We start from the raw sequence: 22,743 nt of genomic DNA on the forward strand, positions 1-22,743 counted from the left end.
GCTACGAGTAGGATATCGATCTGGTGGGTCTTCAGATGGTGCTCGGACTATGGCCTTGCTGTTCTGCAGGCCGTTCGCATTTCCGACGACTAGGTGGAGCTTTAGTTGCATGACTTGCTGTTGAGAATGGTGGCCACCAGCTGTGTCATCTGGGTGAACATGCGCTCCATCATCCTTTCCATCATTCCTTCCATGCGAGCGAACATCGCTTCTATCTGACCGGAGTGGGGTTTCTGTTTGGGTTTGGACTGGGGTTGTGGGATTCTGCGGTGCTGCGTGCACTCCGTTGAGGGCGTCTCGGTAGCTCCTGCCAGAGGTGACGTTTGGTGATGCCACGGGCGGCGCCTTGTTAGCATTAGCGACGGGCCTTGTTTTCGGAGCAGCGAGTGCTTTGGCCCTTTTGTATGCAGGGCATCCCTTGAAAGACGCAGGATGGTCCGCCTGGCAGTGGAAGCAGCACGCTTTGTCGTCCTCCCTCTTCTCACATGCCCTCGATTCGTGAGGGCCTCCACACTTTACACATCGGTATTCCAGGAAGCAGTAACGCTGTGTATGACCGAATCCTTGGCACCTGAAGCATTGAGGCACGTCGTTGAACTTCTGCGGCGGTTCAATGGTTACTACCGACCTGCAGATCCGCTTGACTTGGTAGACGTCTTTGTTGTTGCTGGAAGGCTCCAGGTTGGCGAAGAATATTCCCAGCGGTTCTTTAGTTCTTCTGCCAATGGGATTGTGCAGATCTCTAACAGCGTGCCCTTGTCTGCGAAGGTCTTCAATGATTTCCTCACGATCGGTGGAGTGGTGGAGTCCTTTGATGACAACCTTGTATGCACGGAAAAATGCTGAAATATTCCCACATTCTCTTAGTATTATAGAGAAAAGCCATTATAGTGAGAGGGTATAGTAGTGTAAACGACCGGAATTACGACAGAGGGTTCAAAAAACTACTATAGGTAGGCAGTGGTTGCCGACTCTCATATTGTTCAAAACTTATGTATTCATATGATTTTGGCAATTATATGAGTAAATTAAATAATATACATATGAAAATTATTATTATTATATGTATAGGGAAAAATGCTGAAATATCCCACATTCTCTTAGTATTATAGAGAAAAGCCATTATAGTGAGAGGGTATAGTAGTGTAAACGACCGGAATTACGACAGAGGGTTCAAAACTACTATAGGTAGGCAGTGGTTGCCGACCTCTCATATTGTTCAAAACTTATGTATTCATATGATTTTGGCAATAATATGAGTAAATTAAATAATATACATATGAAATGATTATATGATTATTATATGTATAGGGAAAAAATGCTGAAATATTCCCACATTCTCTTAGTATTATAGAGAAAAGCCATTATAGTGAGAGGGTATAGTAGTGTAAACGACCGGAATTACGACAGAGGGTTCAAAAACTACTATAGGTAGGCAGTGGTTGCCGACCTCTCATATTGTTCAAAACTTATGTATTCATATGATTTTGGCAAAATATGAGTAAATTAAATAATATACATATGAAAATTATTAATTATTATATGTATATAGGGAAAAAATGCTGAAATATTCCCACATTCTCTTAGTATTATAGAGAAAAGCCATTATAGTGAGAGGGTATAGTAGTGTAAACGACCGGAATTACGACAGAGGGTTCAAAAACTACTATAGGTAGGCAGTGGTTGCCGACCTCTCATATTGTTCAAAACTTATGTATTCATATGATTTTGGCAATTATATGAGTAAATTAAATAATATACATATGAAAATTATTAATTATTATATGTATAAGGGAAAAAATGCTGAAAATATCCCACATTCTCTTAGTATATAGAGAAAAGCCATTATAGTGAGAGGGTATAGTAGTGTAAACGACCGGAATTACGACAGAGGGTTCAAAAACTACTATAGGTAGGCAGTGGTTGCCGACCTCTCATATTGTTCAAAACTTATGTATTCATATGATTTTGGCAATAATATGAGTAAATTAAATAATATACATATGAAAATGATTAATTATTATATGTATAAGGGAAAAAATGCTGAAAATATCCCACATTCTCTTAGTATTATAGAGAAAAGCCATTATAGTGAGAGGGTATAGTAGTGTAAACGACCGGAATTACGACAGAGGTTCAAAAACTACTATAGGTAGGCAGTGGTTGCCGACCTCTCATATTGTTCAAAACTTATGTATTCATATGATTTTGGCAATAATATGAGTAAATTAAATAATATACATATGAAAATGATTAATTTTATATGTATAAGGGAAAAAATGCTGAAAATATCCCACATTCTCTTAGTATTATAGAGAAAGCCATTATAGTGAGAGGGTATAGTAGTGTAAACGACCGGAATTACGACAGAGGGTTCAAAAACTACTATAGGTAGGCAGTGGTTGCCGACCTCTCATATTGTTCAAAACTTATGTATTCATATGATTTTGGCAATAATATGAGTAAATTAATAATATACATATGAAAATGATTAATTTATATGTATAAGGGAAAAATGCTGAAAATATCCCACATTCTCTTAGTATTATAGAGAAAAGCCATTATAGTGAGAGGGTATAGTAGTGTAAACGACCGGAATTACGACAGAGGGTTCAAAAACTACTATAGGTAGGCAGTGGTTGCCGACCTCTCATATTGTTCAAAACTTATGTATTCATATGATTTTGGCAAAATATGAGTAAATTAAATAATATACATATGAAAATGATTAATTATTATATATAAGGGAAAAAATAATCATATTATATATGAATAATGGAAAAAAAATGAAATGTTCCTATAATCTCTTAATATATAAGAGAATAGCCCGTATGTTGGGTGGCAAACGGAATTGAAAATACCCGCTTTGAGGACAGCGGGTTCAAAAACTACTATAGGTAGGCAGTGGTTGCCGACCTCCCGCATTATTCGAAATATTTATTTCGGATTATGTTTATATTGGTTACATACAATAAAGTATATTATATATCCGTACAAATTTGTTTCTCAGTTCTATAGAACACGGGACTTGGCTCCGCGGATAATAGGAATATACGCTTTATAGATAATATCGTTGAAACAAAAGTCAAGTTTCTATTATATATAGAATAACAAATCGTTTCCATATATTATCGTTAATTTTTGGAGGCAGGCAAATATTAATTATTACCTGCCGTATAGTTGGATTATTATATCGTTACGGTATAATACAAATATGGATTCTTATGAAAGAAATATAAAATTATATATTAAATGTGGAAATATTATCATATGCGCTTGGTTTTTGTTATATATTACCAGAGATATATATGAAAAGAGATAAATTTTAAATTTATCTTCAAAATGCAAATGATTTAACTTAATATTTATATTGGTTAAACAAAAATTGTACATGTGTGGATACAATAATTATGTATGTTGGAAATAAAATGATATTTTATAATGAAATATGTATGTATAAAAAGATAAAATTATAGAAATATATATTACAATAATTAGATGAAATTCTTGTTATATTGGTAAAACAAGTATAAATTAAAAATGAAAATATGGATTACGAATGCTATATAAAAATGGCCGTAATCGAATGGATTTTTTTACTTATATATTTAAAATTTTACCCAAAGGCGAAATATTGAATTTTATTCAATATAATAAAAATCATGGAATTATATAAAGTGAAAAATCTATATATCTATATATCTATTATATTGCTTATTTCGATTCAAAATATATGAATGGAATATGAAGGAAAAACATTATTCTGGTTGATCCTGCCAGTAGTTATATGCTTGTCTCAAAGATTAAGCCATGCATGTCTAAGTACACACGAATTAAAAGTGAAACCGCAAAAGGCTCATTATATCAGTTATGGTTCCTTAGATCGTTAACAGTTACTTGGATAACTGTGGTAATTCTAGAGCTAATACATGCAATTAAAACATGAACCTTATGGGACATGTGCTTTTATTAGGCTAAAACCAAGCGATCGCAAGATCGTTTATTGGTTGAACTCTAGATAACATGCAGATCGTATGGTCTTGTACCGACGACAGATCTTTCAAATGTCTGCCCTATCAACTTTTGATGGTAGTATCTAGGACTACCATGGTTGCAACGGGTAACGGGGAATCAGGGTTCGATTCCGGAGAGGGAGCCTGAGAAACGGCTACCACATCTAAGGAAGGCAGCAGGCGCGTAAATTACCCACCCCAGCTCGGGAGGTAGTGACGAAAAATAACAATACAGGACTCATATCCGAGGCCCTGTAATTGGAATGAGTACACTTTAAATCCTTTAACAAGGACCAATTGGAGGGCAAGTCTGGTGCCAGCAGCCGCGGTAATTCCAGCTCCAATAGCGTATATTAAAGTTGTTGCGGTTAAAACGTTCGTAGTTGAACTTGTGCTTCATACGGGTAGTACAACTTACAATTGTGGTTAGTACTATACCTTTATGTATGTAAGCGTATTACCGGTGGAGTTCTTATATGTGATTAAATACTTGTATTTTTTCATATGTTCCTCCTATTTAAAAACCTGCACTAGTGCTCTTAAACGAGTGTTATTGTGGGCCGGTACTATTACTTTGAACAAATTAGAGTGCTTAAAGCAGGCTTCAAATGCCTGAATATTCTGTGCATGGGATAATGAAATAAGACCTCTGTTCTGCTTTCATTGGTTTTCAGATCAAGAGGTAATGATTAATAGAAGCAGTTTGGGGGCATTAGTATTACGACGCGAGAGGTGAAATTCTTGGACCGTCGTAAGACTAACTTAAGCGAAAGCATTTGCCAAAGATGTTTTCATTAATCAAGAACGAAAGTTAGAGGTTCGAAGGCGATCAGATACCGCCCTAGTTCTAACCATAAACGATGCCAGCTAGCAATTGGGTGTAGCTACTTTTATGGCTCTCTCAGTCGCTTCCCGGGAAACCAAAGCTTTTGGGCTCCGGGGGAAGTATGGTTGCAAAGCTGAAACTTAAAGGAATTGACGGAAGGGCACCACCAGGAGTGGAGCCTGCGGCTTAATTTGACTCAACACGGGAAAACTTACCAGGTCCGAACATAAGTGTGTAAGACAGATTGATAGCTCTTTCTCGAATCTATGGGTGGTGGTGCATGGCCGTTCTTAGTTCGTGGAGTGATTTGTCTGGTTAATTCCGATAACGAACGAGACTCAAATATATTAAATAGATATCTTCAGGATTATGGTGCTGAAGCTTATGTAGCCTTCATTCATGGTGGCAGTAAAATGTTTATTGTGTTTGAATGTGTTTATGTAAGTGGAGCCGTACCTGTTGGTTTGTCCCATTATAAGGACACTAGCTTCTTAAATGGACAAATTGCGTCTAGCAATAATGAGATTGAGCAATAACAGGTCTGTGATGCCCTTAGATGTCTGGGCTGCACGCGCGCTACAATGAAAGTATCAACGTGTATTTCCTAGACCGAGAGGTCCGGGTAAACCGCTGAACCACTTTCATGCTTGGGATTGTGAACTGAAACTGTTCACATGAACTTGGAATTCCCAGTAAGTGTGAGTCATTAACTCGCATTGATTACGTCCCTGCCCTTTGTACACACCGCCCGTCGCTACTACCGATTGAATTATTTAGTGAGGTCTCCGGACGTGATCACTGTGACGCCTTGCGTGTTACGGTTGTTTCGCAAAAGTTGACCGAACTTGATTATTTAGAGGAAGTAAAAGTCGTAACAAGGTTTCCGTAGGTGAACCTGCGGAAGGATCATTATTGTATAATATCCTTATCGTTAATAAACATTTGTTATAATACAAATAAATACAATTTACCAAAATAAAAATATTACAAAATGATTCCACGGAATCAAAAGTTAAAGTCAAATAAAATGAAGATGGCTTTTATTTTATATGTGGGGCTTGGCACCTCATAAAAAGACTTTACCATTATAATGTTGTTGTGCGTATTTGTGGCAGTACCTACTACAACAATGGCGTTTCCTATAAAAACAAATTCTCGAAAATGGAAATCGAAGAAACTGAACAAAATTTGAAAGTAGAAGTCGAATTAAAATTAAAATAATTGAATGTGGTATTCAAATAAGTGTGTGTGTATATGGACCATAATATACACGCGTGCGAATATGTATTGTTCATCTATTGTTATGAGCATACGTTGGCTAATGCAACAACCTAAAATATACCAATGTTTTACCTGTCATCCATCAGGTTAATGTTTTATATAATTTTGCAGTATGTGTCACCCAAAATAGCAAACCATAACCAGATTTTTATGATACATAATGCTTATATGAAACTAAGACATATCGCAACATTTATTTTTAGGTATAAAATAAATTTATTGAAGGAATTGATATATGCCAGTAAAATGGTGTATTTTTAATTTCTTTCAATAAAAACAATATTGATATTATATAAAAATGAATTATAAACTCTAAGCGGTGGATCACTCGGCTCATGGGTCGATGAAGAACGCAGCAAACTGTGCGTCATCGTGTGAACTGCAGGACACATGAACATCGACATTTTGAACGCATATCGCAGTCCATGCTGTTATGTACTTTAATTAATTTTATAGTGCTGCTTGGACTACATATGGTTGAGGGTTGTAAGACTATGCTAATTAAGTTGTTTATAAATTTTTTATAAGCATATGGTATATTATTGGATTAATAATGATTTATTCATAATATTAAAAAAGAAATGAAAAACATTATCTCACATTTGAATGTGAAAAACGAAGAGAAATATTTTCTTTTTCAATCAAATAATACTGAGAAATGTCTAGCATAAAAAATTGAAATATTTTTCATCTAGAATTGTCTCTTATTAATGATTCGGAAAAAGAAAAATCTTGGTTTTGTTATTATTCTTCGTTGGTTCGTTAAATGGATAAAAAATAACTTTGCTTACAAGAACTATTGGAACTATTTATAACGAATTTAATTGATTGTTTTATCATTTATATATAAAGAATTATGGCAAATATAGTTATATATACAACCTCAACTCATATGGACTACCCCCTGAATTTAAGCATATTAATTAGGGAGGAAAAGAAACTAACAAGGATTTTCTTAGTAGCGGCGAGCGAAAAAGAAAACAGTTCAGCACTAAGTCACTTTGTCTATATGGCAAATGTGAGATGCAGTGTATGGAGCGTCAATATTCTAGTATGAGAAATTATGATTTAAGTCCTTCTTAAATGAGGCCATTTACCCATAGAGGGTGCCAGGCCCGTATAACGTTAATGATTACTAGATGATGTTTCCAAAGAGTCGTGTTGCTTGATAGTGCAGCACTAATGGGTGGTAAACTCCATCTAAAACTAAATATAACCATGAGACCGATAGTAAACAAGTACCGTGAGGGAAGTTGAAAAGAACTCTGAATAGAGAGTTAAACAGTACGTGAAACTGCTTAGAGGTTAAGCCGATGAACCTGAATATCCGTTATGGAAAATTCATCATTAAAATTGTAATATTTAAATAATATTATAAGAATAATGTGCATTTTTTCCATATAAGGACATTGTAATCTATTAGCATATCCCAAATTTATCATAAAATATAACTTATAGTTTATTCCAATTAAATTGCTTGCATTTTACACAGAATAAATGTTATTAATTTGATAAAGTGCTGATAGATTTATATTATTACAGAGCGTTAATTTTTCGGAATTATATAATGGCATAATTATCATTGATTTTTGTGTTTATTATATGCTCTTGTATGATTGAAACACGGACCAAGGAGTCTAACATATGTGCAAGTTATTGGGATGTAAACCTAATAGCGTAATTAACTTGACTAATAATGGGATTAGTTTTTTAGCTATTTATAGCTAATTAACACAATCCCGGGGCGTTCTATATAGTTATGTATAATGTATATTTATATTATTTATGCCTCTAACTGGAACGTACCTTGAGCATATATGCTGTGACCCGAAAGATGGTGAACTATACTTGATCAGGTTGAAGTCAGGGGAAACCCTGATGGAAGACCGAAACAGTTCTGACGTGCAAATCGATTGTCAGAATTGAGTATAGGGGCGAAAGACCAATCGAACCATCTAGTAGCTGGTTCCTTCCGAAGTTTCCCTCAGGATAGCTGGTGCATTTTAATATTATATAAAATAATCTTATCTGGTAAAGCGAATGATTATAGGCCTTAGGGTCGAAACGATCTTAACCTATTCTCAAACTTTAAAAACCAAACGTAATGTTACGGTGCCCAAATCATGCAGATACCATGAAAGGCGTTGGTTGCTTAAAACAGCAGGACGGTGATCATGGAAGTCGAAATCCGCTAAGGAGTGTGTAACAACTCACCTGCCGAAGCAACTAGCCCTTAAAATGGATGGCGCTTAAGTTGTATACCTATACATTACCGCTAAAGTAGATGATTTATATTACTTGTGATATAAATTTTGAAACTTTAGTGAGTAGGAAGGTACAATGGTATGCGTAGAAGTGTTTGGCGTAAGCCTGCATGGAGCTGCCATTGGTACAGATCTTGGTGGTAGTAGCAAATAATCGAATGAGACCTTGGAGGACTGAAGTGGAGAAGGGTTTCGTGTGAACAGTGGTTGATCACGAGTTAGTCGGTCCTAAGTTCAAGGCGAAAGCCGAAAATTTTCAAGTAAAACAAAATGCCTAACTATATAACAAAGCGAATATAATACACTTGAATAATTTTGAACGAAAGGGAATACGGTTCCAATTCCGTAACCTGTTGAGTATCCGTTTGTTATTAAATATGGGCCTCGTGCTCATCCTGGCAACAGGAACGACCATAAAGAAGCCGTCGAGAGATATCGGAAGAGTTTTCTTTTCTGTTTTATAGCCGTACTACCATGGAAGTCTTTCGCAGAGAGATATGGTAGATGGGCTAGAAGAGCATGACATATACTGTTGTGTCGATATTTTCTCCTCGGACCTTGAAAATTTATGGTGGGGACACGCAAACTTCTCAACAGGCCGTACCAATATCCGCAGCTGGTCTCCAAGGTGAAGAGTCTCTAGTCGATAGAATAATGTAGGTAAGGGAAGTCGGCAAATTAGATCCGTAACTTCGGGATAAGGATTGGCTCTGAAGATTGAGATAGTCGGGCTTGATTGGGAAACAATAACATGGTTTATGTGCTCGTTCTGGGTAAATAGAGTTTCTAGCATTTATGTTAGTTACTTGTTCCCCGGATAGTTTAGTTACGTAGCCAATTGTGGAACTTTCTTGCTAAAATTTTTAAGAATACTATTTGGGTTAAACCAATTAGTTCTTATCAATTATAACGATTATCAATTAACAATCAATTCAGAACTGGCACGGACTTGGGGAATCCGACTGTCTAATTAAAACAAAGCATTGTGATGGCCCTAGCGGGTGTTGACACAATGTGATTTCTGCCCAGTGCTCTGAATGTCAAAGTGAAGAAATTCAAGTAAGCGCGGGTCAACGGCGGAGTAACTATGACTCTCTTAATAAATTTATTCATATTGGAACTACAAATAGAAATAACGAGCCTCGGATGAATTTACACAATCTGATGACGACCCGACCCTCCGTGGACATCTTCCCGGAGGACCAATATCAACCAAACGCAGCGGCTACTCTATCTAGGGTTCCCTGCACAGTATGTGGCCGGTCCTTTAACAGCAAGAGAGGACTCGGTGTTCACATGCGATCTCGGCACCCAGACGAACTTGATGAAGAACGTCGACGTGTCGAGATAAAGGCAAGGTGGAGTAGAGAGAATGGATGAGGAGAAAGAGTTGAGCTCAAGAAAATGGACATAAACACATAAACAAGCAACTAGCGGTGTATTTTGCAAACCGCAGCGTCGAAGCCATCAAAAAGCTAAGACAGAGGGCGATTATAAGGAGAAAATAGAGCAGATAAGAGGGCAATCAGCTCGCGTCCCGGAAGTTGCTAATCTAACCATAAGGCGCCGCCTATAGAAGGCAAAACCACCAAGTAACAACATCAGAAACAACTCCAATCACTCCCTTCGAACAGTCGAACAGGGAAATTTTGCGGACACTGCGTGGGTATAGCCCCGTAGAATGCCATTCCAAATGGAGAGCCCAAGAGCTACAAACGATCATTGACAGGGCAGAGCTCGAGGGAAAGGAAACCACTCTCCAATGCTTATCGCTATATCTCCTAGGAATTTTTCCGGCACAGGGTGTACGACACACGCTGACGAGACCTCATCGGAGACCTCGGAATAGGAGAGAAAGCAGAAGGCAGCAGTATGCTGTCACCCAGCGTAACTGGGATAAGCATAAAGGAAGATGCATTAAGTCCTTGCTAAATGGAACTGATGAGTCGGTAATGCCAAGCCAAGAAGTAATGGTTCCCTACTGGAGAGAAGTAATGACTCAGCCTAGCCCAAGCTCTTGCAGTGGAGAAGTGATACAAATGGATCACTCGCTTGAGAGGGTTTGGTCTGCTATTACGGAGCATGACCTTCGGGCATCAAGAATCTCATTATCTTCATCTCCGGGGCCTGACGGGATAACTCCAAAAACAGCCAGGGAGGTGCCGTCAGGTATTATGCTACGAATAATGAACCTAATTCTATGGTGCGGCAATCTACCACACTCTATCCGACTGGCCAGAACTGTCTTCATCCGAAGACGGTGACGGCGAAGCGACCGCAAGACTTTCGTCCAATATCAGTGCCTTCAGTCCTGGTAAGACAGCTAAATGCAATATTGGCAACCCGGTTGAACTCATCAATCAATTGGGACCCGCGCCAGCGGGGCTTCTTACCTACCGACGGATGTGCCGATAATGCGACGATAGTTGACTTAGTCTTGAGGCATAGCCATAAGCACTTTAGATCTTGCTACATCGCAAATTTAGATGTAAGCAAGGCATTCGATTCTCTATCGCATGCATCTATATATGACACCTTACGTGCTTATGGTGCGCCAAAGGGCTTCGTTGACTACGTACAGAATACGTACGAGGGTGGCGGTACCAGTCTCAATGGGGACGGTTGGAGTTCAGAGGAATTCGTCCCTGCTAGAGGAGTGAAGCAGGGTGACCCTTTGTCTCCTATTCTATTTAACTTGGTAATGGACAGGTTACTTAGAAACCTACCCAGCGAAATTGGTGCTAGAGTCGGAAATGCCATTACTAACGCGGCCGCGTTTGCAGATGATTTGGTACTATTTGCTGAAACTCGAATGGGACTTCAAGTATTGTTGGACAGAACGTTGGATTTTCTATCTCTCGTCGGCCTCAAACTTAATGCCGACAAATGTTTTACCGTTGGCATTAAGGGCCAGCCGAAACAGAAGTGTACCGTGCTAGAGGCACAGAGCTTTTACGTAGGCTCAAGAGAGATTCCATCATTGAAGCGAACGGACGAGTGGAAGTACCTAGGCATCAACTTCACTGCAACTGGGAGGGTTCGATGCAATCCGGCCGAGGACATTGGTCCAAAGCTACAAAGATTGACAAAGGCCCCCCTCAAACCACAACAGAGGATGTTCGCCCTAAGGACTGTCCTTATCCCACAGCTCTATCACAAGTTAGCCCTTGGGAGTGTGGCGATAGGCGTCCTACGAAAAACTGACAAACTAATACGATACTATGTGCGAAGATGGCTAAATCTTCCGCTGGATGTGCCGATAGCATTCATTCACGCACCCCCAAAAAGTGGAGGTCTCGGAATTCCATCACTTAGATGGGTAGCTCCAATGTTAAGGCTAAGACGATTGAGTAACATTAAATGGCCTCACCTCACGCAAAACGAGGTAGCCAGCTCTTTCCTCGAAGCCGAAAAACAACGGGCCCGAGATAGATTATTTGCAGAACAAAATGAATTGTTATCGCGTCCGGCAATAGAAAAATATTGGGCGAACAAATTGTACCTCTCAGTTGATGGCAGCGGACTCCGTGAAGCGGGCCATTGGGGACCGCAACACGGGTGGGTTAATCAACCCACGCGTTTACTAACAGGAAAGGAATATATAGACGGTATTCGTCTGCGGATAAATGCCCTACCCACGAAGTCTCGTACTACAAGGGGAAGGCACGAATTGGAACGACAGTGTCGTGCAGGATGTGACGCTCCCGAAACAACAAACCATATAATGCAAAAATGTTACCGATCGCATGGGAGGCGCGTAGCTAGACACAACTGCGTAGTAAATCGAATCAAGCGGGGACTTGAGGAGAGAGGCTGCGCGGTCATTGTTGAACCAAGTCTGCAGTGCGAATCCGGCCTTAATAAACCGGACCTGGTGGCACTACGACAAAATCACATTGATGTGATCGACATACAAATTGTGACAGACGGACACTCTATGGATGATGCGCACCAGCGCAAAATCAATAGATACGACAGACCGGACATACGAACTGAATTGCGTCGCAGATTCGAAGCCGCAGGTGACATTGAATTCCATTCTGCCACCCTGAACTGGAGGGGGATCTGGAGTGGTCAATCCGTTAAAAGATTGATAGCGAAGGGTCTCCTCAGCAAATATGATAGTCATATCATTAGCGTCCAGGTTATGAGAGGCAGTCTCGGTTGTTTTAAACAGTTCATGTACCTGAGCGGGTTTTCCCGAGATTGGACTTAGCTAAAACGTTTGGTTCAAAACATTTGCTTGCTGTCTTGGCATAACATCAATAAAGGCATAAACATCGCAAATAATGGTAATATATAAATGGCTATGAGGATGGTTTTAGTACGTAGGCGTTGCTGAACTTCGGTTCAGCAATGAATCGTGCATGCTAGGAAACTGAAGTGTTGACAGACCTAGTATCTTTCGATAGATTTCCATACCTCCGCGATCAAAAAAAAAAAAAAAAAAAAATAGCCAAATGCCTCGTCATCTAATTAGTGACGCGCATGAATGGATTAACGAGATTCCTACTGTCCCTATATACTATCTAGCGAAACCACAGCCAAGGGAACGGGCTTGGAATAATTAGCGGGGAAAGAAGACCCTTTTGAGCTTGACTCTAATCTGGCAGTGTAAGGAGACATAAGAGGTGTAGAATAAGTGGGAGATATTAGACCTCGGTTTGGTATCGTCAATGAAATACCACTACTCTTATTGTTTCCTTACTTACTTGATTAAATGGAACGTGTATCATTTCCTAGCCATTATACGGATATATTTATTATATCTTATGGTATTGGGTTTTGATGCAAGCTTCTTGATCAAAGTATCACGAGTTTGTTATATAATCGCAAACAAATTCTTTAATAAAACGATGCATTTATGTATTTTTGATTTGAAAATTTGGTATAACTCCAATTACTCAGGTATGATCCAATTCAAGGACATTGCCAGGTAGGGAGTTTGACTGGGGCGGTACATCTCTCAAATAATAACGGAGGTGTCCCAAGGCCAGCTCAGTGCGGACAGAAACCACACATAGAGCAAAAGGGCAAATGCTGACTTGATCTCGGTGTTCAGTACACACAGGGACAGCAAAAGCTCGGCCTATCGATCCTTTTGGTTTAAAGAGTTTTTAACAAGAGGTGTCAGAAAAGTTACCATAGGGATAACTGGCTTGTGGCGGCCAAGCGTTCATAGCGACGTCGCTTTTTGATCCTTCGATGTCGGCTCTTCCTATCATTGTGAAGCAAAATTCACCAAGCGTTGGATTGTTCACCCATGCAAGGGAACGTGAGCTGGGTTTAGACCGTCGTGAGACAGGTTAGTTTTACCCTACTAATGACAAAACGTTGTTGCGACAGCATTCCTGCGTAGTACGAGAGGAACCGCAGGTACGGACCAATGGCACAATACTTGTTCGAGCGAACAGTGGTATGACGCTACGTCCGTTGGATTATGCCTGAACGCCTCTAAGGTCGTATCCGTGCTGGACTGCAATGATAAATAAGGGGCAATTTGCATTGTATGGCTTCTAAACCATTTAAAGTTTATAATTTATTTTATAAACGACAATGGATGTGATGCCAATGTAATTTGTAACATAGTAAATTAGGAGGATTTCGATCACCTGATGCCGCGCTAGTTACATATAAAAGCATTATTTAATACAATGACAAAGCCTAGAATCAATTGTAAACGACTTTTGTAACAGGCAAGGTGTTGTAAGTGGTTGAGCAGCTGCCATACTGCGATCCACTGAAGCTTATCCTTTGCTTGATGATTCGATAAATAAATGATTTTTCCTGTAGCCAAACAAACACCTCGTCATCAATTTAGTGACGCATATGATATTGTCCTATCATATAATTTTTGATATAAAGACTTTAAAGAATTATATCACGTTGCCAAATACCTCGTCATCAATTTAGTGACGCATATGATATTGTCCTATCATATAATTAATATAAGACTTAATGAATTGTGTCAAGTTGCAACCTCGTCATATTAGTGACGCATATGATATTGTCCCTATCATATAATTTTTGATATAAAGACTTTAAAGAATTATATCAAGTTGCCAAATACCTCGTCATCAATTTAGTGACGCATATGATATTGTCTCTATCATATAATTAATATAAAGACTTAATGAATTGTGTCAAGTTGCCAAACACCTCGTCATCAATTTAGTGACGCATATGATATTGTCCCTATCATATAATTTTTGATATAAAAACTTTAAAGAATTGTATCAAGTTGCCAAATACCTCGTCATCATTTAGTGACGCATATGATATTGTCCCTATCATATAATTAATATAAAGACTTTAATGAATTGTGTCAAGTTGCCAAACACCTCGTCATCAATTTAGTGACGCATATGATATTGTCCCTATCATATAATTTTTGATATAAAAACTTTAAAGAATTGTATCAAGTTGCCAAATACCTCGTCATCAATTTAGTGACGCATATGATATTGTCCCTATCATATAATTAATATAAAGACTTTAATGAATTGTGTCAAGTTGCCAAACACCTCGTCATCAATTTAGTGACGCATATGATATGTCCTATCATATAATATTTGATATAAAGACTTTAAAGAATTATATCAAGTTGCCAAATACCTCGTCATCAATTTAGTGACGCATATGATATTGTCTCTATATATAATTAATATAAAGACTTTAATGAATTGTGTCAAGTTGCCAAACACTCGTCATCAATTTAGTGACGCATATGATATTGTCCCTATCATATAATATTTGATATAAAGACTTTAAAGAATTATATCAAGTTGCCAAATACCTCGTCATCAATTTAGTGACGCATATGATATTGTCTCTATCATATAATTAATATAAAGACTTTAATGAATTGTGTCAGTTGCCAAACACTCGTCATCAATTTAGTGACGCATATGATATTGTCCTATCATATAATTTTTGATATAAAGACTTTAAAGAATTCTATCAAGTTGCAAATACCTGTCATCAATTTAGTGACGCATATGATATTGTTCTATCATATAATTAATATAAAGACTTTAATGATTTGTGTCACGTTGCCAAACACCTCGTCATCAATTTAGTGACGCATATGATATTGTCCCTATCATATAATTAATATAAAGACTTTTTAAAGAATTGTATCAAGTTGCCAACACCTCGTCATCAACTACTATATTATGGTTGCGCCGACCTCTCATATTGTATTCTCTTATGTCTTCATAGGATTTTGGCAATTATACGAGTAAATTAAATAATATACATATAAAATGATTAAATATTATATGTATAAATGTATAAAGGAAAAAATGATGAAATATTCCCACATTATCTTAGTATTATAGAGGAAAGACCGTTGCTGACCTCTGATATTGTTTCAAACTTATGTATTTATATGATTTTGGCAATAATATGAGTAAATTAAATAATATACATATGAAAATGATTAATTATTATATGTATATAATGTATAAGGGAAAAAATGCTGAAATATTCCATATTATCTTAGTATTATAGAGGAAAGACCGTTGCTGACTCTGATATTGTTCAAAACTTATGTATTTATATGATTTTGGCAATTATATGAGTAAATTAAATAAATATACATATGAAAATTATTAATTATTATATGTATAGGGGAAAAAATGCTGAAATATTCCCACATTCTCTTAGTATTATAGAGAAAGCCATTATAGTGAGAGGGTATAGTAGTGTAAACGACCGGAATTACGACAGAGGGTTCAAAAACTACTATAGGTAGGCAGTGGTTGCCGACCTCTCATATTGTTCAAAACTATGTATTCATATGATTTTGGCAATTATATGAGTAATTAAATAATATACATATGAAATTATTAATTATTATATGTATAGGGGAAAAAATGCTGAAATATTCCCACATTCTCTTAGTATTATAGAGAAAAGCCATTAAGTGAGAGGGTATAGTAGTGTAAACGACCGGAATTACGACAGAGGGTTCAAAACTACTATAGGTAGGCATGGTTGCCGACTCTCATATTGTTCAAAACTTATGTATTCATATGATTTTGGCAATTATATGAGTAAATTAAATAATATACATATGAAAATTATTAATTATTATATGTATAAGGGAAAAAATGCTGAAAATATCCACATTCTCTTAGTATAATAGAGAAAAGCCATTATAGTGAGAGGGTATAGTAGTGTAAACGACCGGAATTACGACAGAGGGTTCAAAAACTACTATAGGTAGGCAGTGGTTGCCGACCTCTCATATTGTTCAAAACTTATGTATTTCATATGATTTTGGCAATAATATGAGTAAATTAAATAATATACATATGAAAATGATTAATTATTATATGTATAAGGGAAAAAATGCTGAAAATATCCCACATTCTCTTAGTATTATAGAGAAAAGCCATTATAGTGAGAGGGTATAGTAGTGTAAACGACCGGAATTACGACAGAGGGTTCAAAAACTACTATAGGTAGGCAGTGGTTGCCGACCTCTCATATTGTTCAAAACTTATGTATTCATATGATTTTGGCAATAATATGAGTAAATTAAATAATATACATATGAAAATTGATTAATTATTATATGTATAAGGGAAAAAATGCTGAAAATATCCCACATTCTCTTAGTATTATAGAGAAAAGTCATTATAGTGAGAGGGTATAGTAGTGTAAACGACGGAATTACGACAGAGGGTTCAAAAACTACTATAGGTAGGCAGTGGTTGCCGACCTCTCATATTGTTCAAAACTTATGTATTCATATGATTTTGGCAATAATATGAGTAAATTAAATAATATACATATGAAAATGATTAATTATTATATGTATAAGGGAAAAAATGCTGAAAATATCCCACATTCTCTTAGTATTATAGAGAAAAGCCATTATAGTGAGAGGGTATAGTAGTGTAAACGACCGGAATTACGACAGAGGGTTCAAAACTACTATAGGTAGGCAGTGGTTGCCGACCTCTCATATTGTTCAAAACTTATGTATTCATATGATTTTGGCAATAATATGAGTAAATTAAATAATATACATATGAAAATGATTAATTATTATATGTATAAGGGAAAAAATAATCATATTATATATTGAATAATGGAAAAAAAATGAAATGTTCCTATTAATCTCTTAATATATAAGAGAATAGCCCGTATGTTGGGTGGCAAACGGAATTGAAAATACCCGCTTTGAGGACAGCGGGTTCAAAAACTACTATAGGTAGGCAGTGGTTGCCGACCTCCCGCTTTATTCGAAATATTTATTTCGGATTATGTTTATATTGGTTACATACAATAAAGTATATTATTATCCGTACAAATTTGTTTCTCAGTTCTATAGAACACGGGACTTGGCTCCGCGGATAATAGGAATATACGCTTTATAGATAATATCGTTGAAACAAAAGTCAAGTTTCTATTATATATAGAATAACAAATCGTTTCCATATATTATCGTTAATTTTTGGAGGCAGGCAAATATTAATTTATTACCTGCCGTATAGTTGGATTATTATATCGTTACGGTATAATACAAATATGGATTCTTATGAAAGAATATAAAATTATATATTAATGTGGAAATATTATCATATGCGCTTGGTTTTATGTTATATATTACCAGAGATATATATGAAAGAGATAAATTTTAAATTTATCTTCAAAATGCAAATGATTTAACTTAATATTTATATTGGTTAACCAAAATTGTACATGTGTGGATACAATAATTATGTATGTTGGAAATAAAATGATATTTTATAATGAAATATGTATGTATAAAAGATAAAATTATAGAAATATATATATTACAATAATTAGATGAAATTCTTGTTATATTGGTAAACAAGTATAAATTAAAATGAAAATATGGATTACGAATGCTATATAAAATGGCGTAATCGAATGGATTTTTTTACTTATATATTTAAATTTTACCCAAAGGCGAAATATTGAATTTTATTCAATATAATAAAATCATGGAATTATATAAAGTGAAAAATCTATATATCTATATATCTATTATATTGCTTATTTCGATTCAAATATATGAATGGAATATGAAGGAAAAACATTATTCTGGTTGATCCTGCAGTAGTTATATGCTTGTCTCAAAGATTAAGCCATGCATGTCTAAGTACACACGAATTAAAAGTGAAACCGCAAAAGGCTCATTATATCAGTTATGGTTCTTAGATCGTTAACAGTTTCTTGGATAATGTGGTAATTCTAGAGCTAATACATGCAATTAAAACATGAACCTTATGGGACATGTGCTTTTATTAGGCTAAACCAAGCGATCGCAAGATCGTTATATTGGTTGAACTCTTAGATAACATGCAGATCGTATGGTCTTGTACCGACGACAGATCTTTCAAATGTCTGCCCTATCAACTTTTGATGGTAGTATCTAGGACTACCATGGTTGCAACGGGTAACGGGGAATCAGGGTTCGATTCCGGAGAGGGAGCCTGAGAAACGGCTACCACATCTAAGGAAGGCAGCAGGCGCGTAAATTACCACTCCAGCTCGGGGAGGTAGTGACGAAAAATAACAATACAGGACTCATATCCGAGGCCCTGTAATTGGAATGAGTACACTTTAAATCCTTTAACAAGGACCAATTGGAGGGCAAGTCTGGGTGCCAGCAGCCGCGGTAATTCCAGCTCCAATAGCGTATATTAAAGTTGTTGCGGTTAAAACGTTCGTAGTTGAACTTGTGCTTCATACGGGTAGTACAACTACAATTGTGGTTAGTACTATACCTTTGTATGTAAAGCGTATTACGGTGGAGTTCTTATATGTGATTAAATACTTGTATTTTTTTCATATGTCCTCCTATTTAAAAACCTGCACTAGTGCTCTTAACGAGTGTTATTGTGGGCCGGTACTATTACTTTGAACAAATTAGAGTGCTTAAAGCAGGCTTCAAATGCCTGAATATTCTGTGCATGGGAATAATGAAATAAGACCTCTGTTCTGCTTTCATTGGTTTTCAGATCAAGAGGTAATGATTAATAGAAGCAGTTTGGGGGCATTAGTATTACGACGCGAGAGGTGAAATTCTTGGACCGTCGTAAGACTAACTTAGCGAAAGCATTTGCCAAAGATGTTTTCATTAATCAAGAACGAAAGTTAGAGGTTCGAAGGCGATCAGATACGCCCTAGTTCTAACCATAAACGATGCCAGCTAGCAATTGGGTGTAGCTACTTTTATGGCTCTTCAGTCGCTTCCCGGGAACCAAAGCTTTTTGGGGCTCCGGGGGAAGTATGGTTGCAAAGCTGAAACTTAAAGGAATTGACGGAGAGGGCACCACCAGGAGTGGAGCCTGCGGCTTAATTTGACTCAACACGGGAAAACTTACCAGGTCCGAACATAAGTGTGTAAGACAGATTGATAGCTCTTTTCTCGAATCTATGGGTGGTGGTGCATGGCGTTCTTTAGTTCGTGGAGTGATTTGTCTGGTTAATTCCGATAACGAACGAGACTCAAATATATTAAATAGATATCTTCAGGATTATGGTGCTGAAGCTTTATGTAGCCTTCATTCATGGTGGCAGTAAAATGTTTATTGTGTTTGAATGTGTTTATGTAAGTGGAGCCGTACCTGTTGGTTTGTCCCATTATAAGGACACTAGCTTCTTAAATGGACAAATTGCGTCTAGCAATAATGAGATTGAGCAATAAACAGGTCTGTGATGCCCTTAGATGTCCTGGCTGCACGCGCCGCTACAATGAAAGTATCAACGTGTATTTCCTAGACGAGAGGTCCGGGTAAACCGCTGAACCACTTTCATGCTTGGGATTGTGAACTGAAACTGTTCACATGAACTTGGAATTCCCAGTAAGTGGTGAGTCATTAACTCGCATTGGATTACGTCCCTGCCCTTTGTACACACCGCCCGTCGCTACTACCGATTGATTATTTAGTGAGGTCTCCGGACGTGATCACTGGTGACGCCCTTGCGTGTTACGGTTGTTTCGCAAAAGTTGACCGGAATTGATTATTTAGAGGAAGTAAAAGTGTAACAAGGTTTCCGGTAGGTGAACCTGCGGAAGGATCATTATTGTATAATATCCTTATCGTTAATAAACATTTGTTATAATACAAATAAATACAATTTACCAAAATAAAAATATTACAAAATGATTCCACGGAATCAAAAGTTAAAGTCAAAATAAAATGAAGATGGCTTTTATTTTATATGTGGGGCTTGGCAACCTCATAAAAAGACTTTAACATTATTAATGTTGTTGTGCGTATTTGTGGCAGTACCTACTACAACAATGGCGTTTCCTATAAAAACAAATTCTCGAAAATGGAAATCGAAGAAACTGAACAAAATTTGAAAGTAGAAGTCGAATTAAAATTAAAATAATTTTGAATGTGGTATTCAAAATAAGTGTGTGTGTATATGGACCATAATATACACGCGTTGCGAATATGTATTGTTCATCTATGTTTATGAGCATACGTTGGCTAATGCAACAACCTAAAATATACAATGTTTGTACCTGTCATCCATCAGGTTAATGTTTTATATAAATTTTGCAGTATGTGTCACCCAAATAGCAAACCATAACCAGATTTTTATGATACATAATGCTTATATGAAACTAAGACATATCGCAACATTTATTTTTAGGTATAAAAATAAATTTATTGAAGGAATTGATATATGCCAGTAAAATGGTGTATTTTTTAATTTCTTTCAATAAAAACAATATTGATATTATATAAAATGAATTATAAAACTCTAAGCGGTGGATCACTCGGCTCATGGGTCGATGAAGAACGCAGCAAACTGTGCGTCATCGTGTGAACTGCAGGACACATGAACATCGACATTTTGAACGCATATCGCAGTCCATGCTGTTATGTACTTTAATTAATTTTATAGTGCTGCTTGGACTACATATGGTTGAGGGTTGTAAGACTATGCTAATTAAGTTGTTTATAAATTTTTTATAAGCATATGGTATATTATTGGATTAAATAATGATTTTATTCATAATATAAAAAAGAAATGAAAAACATTATCTCACATTTGAATGTGAAAAACGAAGAGAAATATTTCTTTTTCAATCAAATAATACTGAGAAATGTCTAGCATAAAAAATTGAAATATTTTTCAATCTAGAATTGTCTCTTTAATGATTCGGAAAAAGAAAATCTTGGTTTGTTATATTCTTCGTTGGTTCGTTAAATGGATAAAAAATAACTTTGCTTACAAGAACTATTGGAACTATTTATAACGAATTAATTGATTGTTTTATATTTATATATAAAGAATTATGGCAAAAAATAGTTATATATACAACTCAACTCATATGGACTACCCCCTGAATTTAAGCATATTAATTAGGGGAGGAAAAGAAACTAACAGGATTTTCTTAGTAGCGGCGAGCGAAAAGAAAACAGTTCAGCACTAAGTCACTTTGTCTATATGGCAAATGTGAGATGCAGTGTATGGAGCGTCAATATTCTAGTATGAGAATTAATGATTTAAGTCCTTCTTAAATGAGCCATTTACCCATAGAGGGTGCCAGGCCCGTATAACGTTAATGATTACTAGATGATGTTTTCAAAGAGTCGTGTGTGCTTGATAGTGCAGCACTAAGTGGGTGGTAAACTCCATCTAAACTAAATATAACCATGAGACCGATAGTAAACAAGTACCGTGAGGGAAAGTTGAAAAGAACTCTGAATAGAGAGTTAAACATACGTGAAACTGCTTAGAGGTTAAGCCCGATGAAACCTGAATATCCGTTATGGAAAATTCATCATTAAAATTGTAATATTTAAATAATATTATTAAGAATAATGTGCATTTTTTCCATATAAGGACATTGTAATCTATTAGCATATCCCAAATTATCATAAAATATAACTTATAGTTTATTCCAATAAATTGCTTGCATTTTAACACCAGAATAAATGTTATTAATTTGATAAAGTGCTGATAGATTTATATATACAGAGCGTTAATTTTTCGGAATTATATAATGGCATAATTATCATTGATTTTTTGTGTTTATTATATGCTCTTGTTGATTAACAATGCGAAAGATTCAGGATACCTTCGGGACCCGTCTTGAAACACGGACCAAGGAGTCTAACATATGTGCAAGTTATTGGGATGTAAACCTAATAGCGTAATTAACTTGACTATAATGGATTAGTTTTTAGCTATTTATAGCTAATTAACACAATCCCGGGGCGTTCTATATAGTTATGTATAATGTATATTATATATTTATGCCTCTAACTGGAACGTACCTTGAGCATATATGCTGTGACCCGAAAGATGGTGAACTATACTTGATCAGGTTGAAGTCAGGGGAAACCCTGATGGA

General features: G+C 36.4%; 3 non-coding genes and 1 pseudogene across 3 annotated transcripts; all 4 read left to right on the forward strand.

Annotated features, from left to right (window-relative positions):
* The first annotated feature begins 3,760 nt into the window (after window positions 1-3,760).
* Window positions 3,761-5,751, forward strand: LOC117149281. Its single transcript, XR_004460177.1, has one exon. It is a non-coding gene; the product is annotated as a small subunit ribosomal RNA (ribosomal RNA).
* A 677-nt stretch (window positions 5,752-6,428) lies between these two features.
* Window positions 6,429-6,607, forward strand: LOC117149279. The gene has a single exon (XR_004460175.1). It is a non-coding gene; the product is annotated as a 5.8S ribosomal RNA (ribosomal RNA).
* Window positions 6,608-6,998: 391 nt separating this feature from the next.
* Window positions 6,999-14,154, forward strand: LOC117149282 (annotated as a pseudogene).
* A 6,985-nt stretch (window positions 14,155-21,139) lies between these two features.
* Window positions 21,140-21,318, forward strand: LOC117149280. The gene has a single exon (XR_004460176.1). It is a non-coding gene; the product is annotated as a 5.8S ribosomal RNA (ribosomal RNA).
* Window positions 21,319-22,743: the final 1,425 nt, after the last annotated feature.

The sequence above is a fragment of the Drosophila mauritiana genome, unplaced genomic scaffold (genome assembly GCF_004382145.1).
Source record: "Drosophila mauritiana strain mau12 unplaced genomic scaffold, ASM438214v1 U_187, whole genome shotgun sequence".
In the NCBI taxonomy this organism is placed as follows: domain Eukaryota; kingdom Metazoa; phylum Arthropoda; class Insecta; order Diptera; family Drosophilidae; genus Drosophila; species Drosophila mauritiana.